Genomic DNA, 10,069 nt, shown 5'->3' with positions numbered 1-10,069 from the left:
CTAATAGTGCACCAGCTTCATCCTCTGGCCCTGCACCTAGTGCCTGTACTGTTTGTGGCAAGGAAATTGTGGCTTGAGAACTGGACTGTTCAGCCACTCACAAAGCAGCAGCATGACAAGCCTGAACTGATCAGCTTTCTGGCTTACACCATTGTCTTTTCAGTCAGACAATTGCCATGTAGTCTAGCCAGCAGCAAGCATCTGCTGCATTTCTGTGTCACGTGAACCAGTATGACTGTAAACAATTCTTTGGCTGTCTTGTATATGTGCATATATAACACATCTTGCTTACCCAGACCACTGGTTTTGATCATGTCTGTAACAGGGCAGCTGCCCTGTTCTGGCCCTTTAAGAGTCAAACCCCAGCCTGGAGCAGGCCCGGGGCCTTCAGCCCAGCTGGGCAGCGTTGGCCAATTAAGGCCCAGCTGGGAGCCATAAAAGGGGAGGGCTGCTTCAGAGAAGGGTGTGGGCCTGGTGGCTGAGGGAGCAGGATGCTCCCTAGGGCTAGGCCAAGGGTGCTTGGACAGACAAATGGCTGGCCTGAAGTAAGGCCTGCTGGAGAGACACCAACCCCCTGGAAGGGGAGGCTCAGAGTGAGTGACTTGGGCATTGCTGGAGGGCAGTGTGGTGAAGAGAATGATGTGACTGGAGGATTCCAGAGGGGAAACCCCACGTGAACGGAGGCCTGTGCGGGCGGAATGGACTGATTCTGGGGACAGATGATGGACCCCTGCTATGGGGATGAGTGAACCCCTCACAATGTCAAATTCTTCAGTGAAAGGGGAACTCACTCTGGCTAGTCTAGGTTGCTTTAGCCAGAATTGTATCCTAGGTCTACACTATAGACCAGTGGTCCCCAATGTGGTGCCCGCGGGTGCCATGGCGCCTGCCGGGGCATTTGTGTGTGCCTGCTGACAACCTGAGCTGGCCCCGCCCCCAGCATGTGGCGCACTGGAGGCACTGGCCCCAGGAGGCGCCGGCCCCAGGTGCGTACCACGCACCGGTGCCTGGTGCGTGGTGCTCGGGTGGCCCCAGGCCTGGGGCACATGCAGGTGTGCGGTGCCGGTGCCAGGCCCGGGCCCACGGCACAAGGCGCTTGGGTGGCCCTGGGGCACATGCTGGCCCCTGGGTGCCCGGCGCGTGAGTGGCCCCGCCCCTGGGTGCCCGGCGCGTGAGTGGCCCCGCCCCTGGGTGCCCGGGAGCCTCTAAAGGTTGGGGAACCACTGTTATAGACTTATGTTGGTATAACTGTCTCGCACAGGTACACCAAACCATGGCAGCAGCACGATGTCGACAGAGCGTTGTTCTCTGCCAACCTGGTGTGGCAAGGTCAGTCCCAGTCCTGGGCCCCTGGCCAGTTCACAATCTCACAGATAGTTTAGGTACTGCAGCATGGGCCCCCCCTTGCCCTGGCCAGGGTTGGACTTCTGTCCCTGGGCTAGGAAGGCATTGGGGTAGGTGCCTCCAGTCAACCTGGGCTGGGTAAACAATCCTCCCCCACCACTGGTTGAACTCTCAGGCTACCTGAGGGGAAGAGAGCCCAAACACTCCTTATCAGAGCCCCCCCTCCCCCCCTTGCTGTCTTTGGCAATGCTGTTCACCTCATCAGCTTTTCTGACTCCCTCCTTGTCTGGTATAACCCTCTCCATCTCACTCCAACCGCCTGTCCCACTCCCCAAACTTCCCGCAGCAGGGAAGGCTTTTTAAAGGGTCCCGAGTGCCGCCTGAAGTGAGATCAGCTGGCCCTAATGCAGAGGTGGGCAATACTTTTAGACAGTGGGTCACTTCACCACTTTTTGGCGTGGGCCCGGGCCACCCTGTCATACTCTGGCAGAAGGGGCGGGGCCAGGACACTTCTGTGCTCCCCTGCCTACAGACCCTGACTGGCCTGGGGGTGGAGAAACAAGTCAAGTCTTTGCCCTTTGCCTCCCCTGCTTAGAGAGAACTGCCAGGTGTTCTGAACAGCTGGCAGTTCTGTTTAGGCATCTGCCCCCTCTCAGGGCAGGAGGAGACTTTGCATGCTTCCCCCACCCCCAGGCCAATCAGGGTCTGGGGGAGGGAGAAGTACACAAAGTCTCTTGCTCCCTGCAAGTGGCACACCATGCTTGCAGGGCAGGAACAGGGTGGGAGAGACTTTGCTTGCTCCTCCCTCCCACAGGCCCTGTTTGCCCTGGGGGTGGGGGAGTGGCAGAGCATCTATGGGCTGGATTGGGCCCATGGAGGCCCCTTTACCCACCCCTGCCCTAATTGATTTATAGTAGGCCTCCTCCCTCACCTCCGCTATTCCCACTCCACCCCTGGTAACTCTGAGTCAGCTGCTCCCTGCTGCCATAAACCAACCCTCTCCCAATTAGCCACCAATGTCCCAAACACTCATTGAGCCTACTGGGGGATGCTGCACACTGGCCAGTGGCAATAATAATGCTCTGTATTGCTGTAAGGAGAAAACAGCTTCCTGGATTTTCAACAGATACAGAATCATCATCTAATTCCCACTAGGCTGAGAAAGATCAAGTCAGTGCACTGCAGCATTTCAAAGACAGCATCTTAATTACAGCTGGGTGAGTAGTGAGGCAAATTACCCAGAAGTATTTCAGCAAGTTCTCAATACTGATTTGCTCTTACTGCCTTTACACAAGGGCTGTGTCTAGACTGCATCCCTTTTCCGTAAAATTTTAAGAGGAATAAGGGATCTTTCGGAAAAGGCTTTATTTTCCGAAAGATCCGCGTCTAGACTAGCGCTTTTTTCCGGCAAAGCTCCGAGCCGGAAAAAAGCGGCAGCCATTTTTATGCAAATGAAGCGGGGGGGATTTAAATCCCTGCTTCATTTGCAATTGCGATGTGTCTAATTTGCATCCCTTTTATGGAAAAGGGATACAGTCTAGACACAGGCAAGCATTTGCAGAAAATCATGCTAGTTGAGACGTAGCCAAAGTGAATCCGAATTTGACTCGATACAGGTACTAAAAGTGCTCCCCCCCCCTCCCAGGAGTGCAATAAGCACCATGAGTCACCTGTCACATACTTGTTTGTTCTCCCCCCAAGGAAGAAGCATGTGCAAGGGGGTGTTTCATGCTGGAAGGAAAAGCTATGTAGCACTTTAAAGACTAACAAGATGGTTTAATAGGTGATGAGCTTTCGTGGGCCAGACCCACTTGTACATAGTTTTTCCTTTTGTTTTAGCAAGATCAGACTAACACAGCTACCTCTCTATTACTATCCCGCTGGAAGGGTTTGTTTTCCAGTGCTTAATTTGCAAGAGAAGAGCTGTTGGGGCGCAAGGAAGTTTTTTACATTCATAGCTGACACACCCAGCCTGGAGGTGCTGGTTTGAGCCCTGGCCCATTGTGAAGCCTGGGGTATTTAACCTGCATAGCAACATGTAGGCTTTAGAGAAGGCAGATGTCCTTGCTTCCAGCATTCCAGAAGGGGGCAAAGCGTCCCAGGGGCCAAGTCCAGCCAGGGAAAGTGGCTTCTGGCTGAGATCTACTGGATCCTCAGCACAAGTTGGTCAATGGCAAAGTAACTCACGTTAGGCTGAAGCACTTTACAGGGCTAGCTCAGCCAATGGGCGCCCATGGCACGTGCTAACAGCAGCGGTTCGAAGGAATCCGGAGTCCCAGCAGCTCCCCAGAAATCCATCGCCCGCCGTGTGTTGGCGAGAAGCTGCTCGCACGTTGTGTGTGGGGCTCGGTCAAAGCGAGAGGCCCCGATCCTGCAGCTCTTCGGAGCTTTCGGAGCGCGGTCCAGGCCCAGGGATGCCCCCGAGGGCAGGATCGGGCCCTCGACTGGGCGGCACGTTACGAGCTGGTTTCCCCGGGCCTCGTTAGGAGCCCGGAGCGCTTCGCTCGCCTGCCCCCGCCGAACGGGCACAACCGCGGTTCCCAACAAGCCGGATTGGTGCAAACGTGCCGCGGGCGCGTCTCTTGCGCGGGCCGAGATTATTTACTTTGCAAGGACCAGCCACCTCGCCCAAGCTGTTCAAAGCGCGTCTCCCCCTCCGAGAGCCGGGCAGAAGCGAGCGCCTGAGGACGCTGCCCCTCCCCGGGAAGCGCTGCGGGTAAGAAGCACTTAGTGACAATCCACCTCCCTGGGGGTGGCGCCCGGCGTCTGTCCCCGGGGCAGCCGGGGAGCGGTGCTCCCGGAGTGCGGCGGGGAGGGGGGCTCGCTGCCGTGTCTCCTCGGGGGTGGGCTGGGGCCCTTGCGTGGGCATGGCTGGGCGCCGCGCGGCTTGCTCTGATCCCACCCCTCGCTCGCCCACTTACTAGGCGCTGCCTGGCGCCGCGCGTTGGGCGGGTCGCGGCCGGGAGCGCAGCGGTGCCAGGGCGGACCCAGCGCTGCTCTCCACCGGGCGCGGGCTGATCCGCGGCGCGGCGAGCTCCAGCGAGCCCGGGGACGTGGCCCTGCGCGCCGCGGAGCGCCCCCGTCGCGAGGAGCCGCTGCCTGGCTGGGGAGATGCTCACACACTGACCCCGAGCCCGCGGGGAAGGGTCCCCCTCGTGCCCGCTCCAGCCGGCGATGCCCCAGCAGCGCCCCGCGGCGGCTCGGTGAGCAGCGGGGGGCCTGGCCCCGGACCCGGCGGTAAGTCCCCCGGGGCTGGGCTCGAGGGGCCGCCTGCCGCTTCCAGGAGGGAGGCTGAGCGCGGCTGTTGCAGGGGCCGGGGGAGGCTCCTGCACCGCACGGGGCTTGCGGGCCCCTCTCGGCCGCAGCTCTGCAAGTTTCCCGGCAGTGGCGCCGGGCGGGCGGGTTGGGGCGGGGGTGAGGCTCGGCCTGACTCTGTGCATAGTTTAAATCCAGGAAACGGTTCGCCTCCGAGCGAGCGTCCCCAGCCCTGCCCTGCCCGGCAGCGCCTGAGCCACGGCCGCCGGAGGGCGCTTTGCAGCCCCTTCTACAAGGCCACGGGCACCCTGCGCTGGGCTGCGAGCGCCTGGCTCCGTCAGCTGCAGCTGCCCGGTCAAACCAAATGCTCACTGGCCCCTGCTGCTCCGCCTTCCTGCTCGGACATTGCTCCACGACTGCGCTGTCTGCTCTTCGCAGAGCCTGGGACCTGATGGCATTTGCCTTGCGCCTGGGATCCTCCCAGGCTCGCAGTAACTAGGGGAGAACCTCCGCTCTGGAGGAGTAATAGAGATGTAGCCGTGTCAGTCTGGTCTGACTGGAGCAAAAGACAGGACTATGCAGCACTTTAAAGACTAACAGGCTGGTTTATTAGGTGATGAGCTTTCCTGGGCCAGACCTGCGATTTTTTTCCTTTAAAGCTACTGAGCGCTCTCCCCTTCTAAAAGTATGAGAGACAATCCAAGTTCTTAGAGCATTGCAGGGAGAATCCATCACAGCTTGTGGATTCTGGCTGTGCCGATCAGGAGGCGAGGAAGTGAAGAACACTGCTTCTCTTGCAGCTTCCTAACAGCCCTTGGGTTCTCTGCCGTTGGGGGAGCCAGAAAGAAAGGCTCTGCTAATGTGGTAGGCTAAGTCCACACTGCAGCGCTATTTTGGGATATCCTGCATCTTCACAGCAAGCCTGTTACTTTGAAATACAATGTCCCTGTGAACCTCATTCCACGAGGAGCAAGGGACGTTTCGGAATAGCGGGTTATTTCGAAAATCTGGTGCTGTGTAGACAGTACCAATGACGAAATAAGCTATTTCGAAATTGACTCGAAATGAGCTACACTATTTGTGTAGCTCAAATTGCGTAGCTTATTGTGAGCTACTGGGGCAGTGTAGACGCACCTGTAGGGCCCTGCATCTATTCACCCTGAATGTTTAAGATACCACCTGGACATAAGAATGAGCCTGATTCTTGGCAGCAGCTCTAGGAACTTCAGGGATGGGTTTAGAGCCGATGGTACATGTGTCCTATGGCACATTTTAAAGCCCTTTCTTCTCTCTCAAGAGTTCTGCACTACAAATTGCTTGTCTTACTCATGCCGGTGACGCAGCTTACTCAGTACTACTTTGCTCCCACTCTGGCTGTCTTATCTATTGAGACTGTAACTTTTCAGGGTACTGTGTGTTCATAGGAAGAACAGTCAGGCCTAAATCTGGGTTATAGCTACCATAATACATGGCTATAGCAGCCCTGCTAACTTCAACAAGACTGCTGTTGTGAGTGTGGTGCTTAGCATCCAGCCTGGATTCACATATGCCCAAAGATTTACCTGGGAGAAGAGATCAGTGATCCACTTTGCATTCTGATTGTTAATTTCCACAGGCCCTGCACTTGGGTGCTTTGAGGTGTTGGATATCCTTCTGGCAGCTCAGTGCTGCAGGGTCCCCTCCCGCTTTTCTCTGCCCCACTTGCTGTGGATGCAAGTCATAGCAAATGTCAGTGAGCTTGTGAGTGTGCAGATGCTTGTTTGCCACCAGTGTGTGAGTGCCTTCACTTTTGTACGCTTCCCGTTGGCTGTTGTGATCCTCAATGCTATTTGCTTTGTAGCATCTGGGTCTGCTGAAACCTTGGTGGGTGATTAACTGCTTTGTATAGGAGGTGGTGGGAAGGGCTCCTTTTCTTTGTAGGAACAACTCCCAGTATTAGGCTATGGCTACATTGCGGTTTTTTTGCGGAAGAGGATATGGAAATCCCGCTCATATTTGCATATTTTCTTCCTATTCTTTTTGCGGAAGAGGTGTTGCCGATAAAAAGCTCCATGTAAACGGGACCATTTGTCGGAAAAAACCCCATAGTCTTAGTGATAGCTGTGATTCCTGGCTAGGCTTAGGAAGTTCTTCAATCCAAGGCAGGGCAAGTAACTGACCTACCAAGAAGTAGCACGCTCTAACTCTCCATCTGGGTTCTGGATCCACGAATGCCATGAACACCTGAAGACTGAATTGAACGCTGAAAATATTTTCCCTTAGCTCCCCTCCTCCCGTTGCCAAACTAAGATCCTGGTACTGTAATGCTTCCTCATGGAGTAATCATTACGCAGGTGGCCCTGTTGGAGTCCAGGGCCTGCATGGAGCAATAAGGATTAATGTACTGGCATGCCCACTTTTGCTGTTGCTCAAGAAACTGCAGTGGTGGGAAATTTGTAGCTAAGAAGGCCTGTGTGCCAGATTCTGATTTTTGGCTACAACTCTGTAAGTGTCTGATCTACTTCCCATTGAAGTCAATGCAAAGATTTACCTCAGTGGCCTGTGGATTCAGTGCTAAGTCAGGAGTAATTTCATGGACTGTCCTGGAGTTGCTCCTGAATGATGCTGGAGAAACTGGGCTGAGAATCTGGCCTTTACTGTAGACCTCTCCCTAGAGGTCACCATTCAACTTTGGGATTGCTGAAGAGTTCTGTGGCTCAGCTCCTGCTCTCTGATAGCTTCCTCCATAGCCCAGGATTCAACTTTGCAGTTCTTAGGGCACTTAATGAAGTTTGTAGGCTGTTACCATTAGGGATGTTAGAAATAATTTATTTTAGTAATCGTGTAGCTGCAGTGATGCAGTTGCTAAAATGCCCCCTCCCTCGGGGAGCCCCCTGCTACCCTGTGCTGCTGCCTCTGTATCGGGGCAGCAGCGCGGGGTGGTAGGCAGGAGCCAGTCTGCGAGGAGAGAGAGTTTAAAAATCTGCTCCCTGTGCTGCTGCCTCTGATACAGGCAGCAGCCCCTGTCTGTGGTGGGGTGGGGAGGGCTGAGTTGCCTGCAGACAGAGGCTGCTCCAGCATTCCATGGAGCAGACTCTGTCTGCTGCAAGCCTGGATCCGCCATAGACAGTGGCTGTTCTGCGGGATGCCGGAGCAGCCTCTTTCCGCAGAGAGCTCGGGCCCCCTGCAGACGGGGGCTGCTGCCCCCACGCTGTTGCCTCTGATACTGGACAGCAGGTGAGAGCCAGTTTTTAAACCGGCTCCCCACTGGACCAGCTCCTGCCTACCACCCCACACTCCCCTGCGTGCTCTTCATTTAAAACTCAGACTGGTGGGCTAGCATTAAGCCACCCTGCCGGTCCGAGCTTTAATTGCACGGCACGTGGGGGGAGGGTGTTGCAGTTAACCAGGACTGTTAACCAATAAGCAATCACAGGCCAATATGCAGGGGGGTTCTGAAGGGTGTCATGGAGGGGGGGTGCATTCACACCCTTGTGGTCCACATTTACAAAAAAAGCCCTCCCTGAAATTCCTGCATACGGGCCTGAATCACTGATTGGTTAAATGCTTGGCCAACTAGCCGCTGCCATCCCTGGTTACCACTGACACACATGTATGGCCCAGAACGTTGAAAATCGGGGAAAATTACAAGAAACATCAAATTGTGTATTCTTTTACCTCAGTGGCAATGTTCAGTCACCTAATGTCTTGCCAGCCCAGGACATAAGTGCTCCTTTAGGGTGTGTGTACACTGCACCCGGAGCTTGAAATAAGCTACACAAGTTGCGTATCTTATTTTGGGGTAACTTCAAAATAGCTTATTTCGAAATTAGGTGCTGTCTACATAGTGCCAGACTTAGAAATAAACCGTTATTCCGAAACATCCCTTAATCCTCATGGAATGAGATTTACAGGGATGTTGGAATAGTGAGACTGTTATATTTACAAATAATAGGCTTTTTCACAGATACAGAATAGGTATTTCAGGATACCAGAAGTATCCCAAAATATTGCTGCAGGGTAGACGTATCCTTAGTGGATCGGGAAAAAATTAGGCCAGGAATTACTACAAACTGAGTCACATTAATGGGAGCAATGAAGAGACTGATTAAAAAAATCGCTTAGAGCAAGAGCCTGTGACATGTTAAAAGTACACTGTCAAAATAAAGGACTAGATACTTAACGGGTGAGAATCTGTGTAGGGTTGAAACACTGGCTTCTAGTTTCCAGCTGCTAAGGATTTTCCCCCAAACCATAGTTAAATGTCTTAAACAAAGTAAGTTAGTACCAACAAAGGTTATTAAAACATATATTTTAAAATAGAATGGGGTTGCTTCACTTTGACGAATGAAACCAGATTAGTCAGTGTCCCTGTAATGATGTTGTCTTGCCTTTGCTCAGACCAATTTTAAAGTGCTGTAACTTCACACATGTCCCTGAAGCTACTACTGATCTCCATCAGTGTGGGTGAGAGAAGAGGGGAGATGTGGTTCGGGTGCTAGCCTAGCACTTGGGAGATTGAAAAACGATTTCTTGCTCCGCGGGGCTACGTCTCTGGTATCCTGTAAAAACTCCACCGTGACTAAGGAACGCATTTGCTCTTCCGCTTTTTTTCGAGGCATAAGGGCTCCGCCGAAAGAGGAGGCTTTTCCATCATTTGGCCCCGTCTAGACAGGGCCAAATGGCGGAAAAGCCTCTTCCCCCTTTCCCCAGAAAAAAGCGGGAAAGGCTACGCTTTTTCTGCAAAAATGCCACAGTATAGATCTAGCCCTACACACTGCCCGTGAGACTTAGGCAGATCACTTAGCCTCGGGTTCCCCATTTGTCCAGTGGAGATACCTGTATGGCTCTACTTTGCAGGGGCGTTATGTGGATAAATACACATCTGGGGGGAATACAGCCGTGTCAAGTCTTATGTTCCTAGTCACTTTCAGTGTCTGGGTGCCATGCACAAAGAGGGGGCTATTGGTCTTGGGTTTGCATATCCGTAAGAAATGTCTCCATTCATATTGGCTTGTATTATGCCATTAACAAACCCTATCCAGCTGGGTTCCAAACTGTTTACAGTAAGTGCCCCTTTGCTAAATCCTGAATTTGTGAAACCATTCCATGGAGTGTACGGATTCAGGAAACTAAGGTATCCTAAACCACAGGTAGCAGATGAAGCTATATGTACCCCATGGTCATTGTGACTTTTCCTGGGAGTGCCTTTGAGAATCATGGATACTGTCATTCCCACAAGATCTCTGCAGGGTGAAGTCAGATGCTCCTTCCCCATGGGGATGGATATATTCTCTTCCCAGTGCTCTGTAGTGCTCAGGATTGACTGAGGACCTCGTGTAGCTGTGGGGAGTCCTTAGCAGTCTCCTATTTGTCTGACACATCAGATTTCAGTGAATCTTCTGTTTTGAAAGCTAATGCGCCCGACAAACTGTGTCTCTGAAGCTGCATGCTGTGTGAATGAGAGTAGCATCTGTTTGGAGCTGAACAT

At 53.5% G+C, this 10,069-nt stretch overlaps 1 protein-coding gene across 3 annotated transcripts in view; it reads left to right on the top strand.

Moving 5' to 3' along the window:
- The first annotated feature begins 3,674 nt into the window (after positions 1 to 3,674).
- CPNE2 (copine 2) overlaps positions 3,675 to 10,069 on the top strand; it is a 167,000-nt gene continuing 160,605 nt past the window's right edge. For 2 of the 3 annotated variants that reach the window (XM_006121032.4, XM_075940372.1), the window contains exon 1: positions 4,448 to 4,581. The gene's annotated coding sequence lies outside the window, so the exon portion shown is untranslated. Of the gene's footprint in view, positions 4,061 to 4,447; positions 4,582 to 10,069 lie in introns of those variants that run through there. The other variant, XM_075940373.1, reaches the window with a different exon arrangement.

Source organism: Pelodiscus sinensis, chromosome 12, assembly GCF_049634645.1.
Source record: "Pelodiscus sinensis isolate JC-2024 chromosome 12, ASM4963464v1, whole genome shotgun sequence".
NCBI lineage: Eukaryota > Metazoa > Chordata > Testudines > Trionychidae > Pelodiscus > Pelodiscus sinensis.
This window is presented reverse-complemented; position numbering and strand designations above follow the sequence as displayed.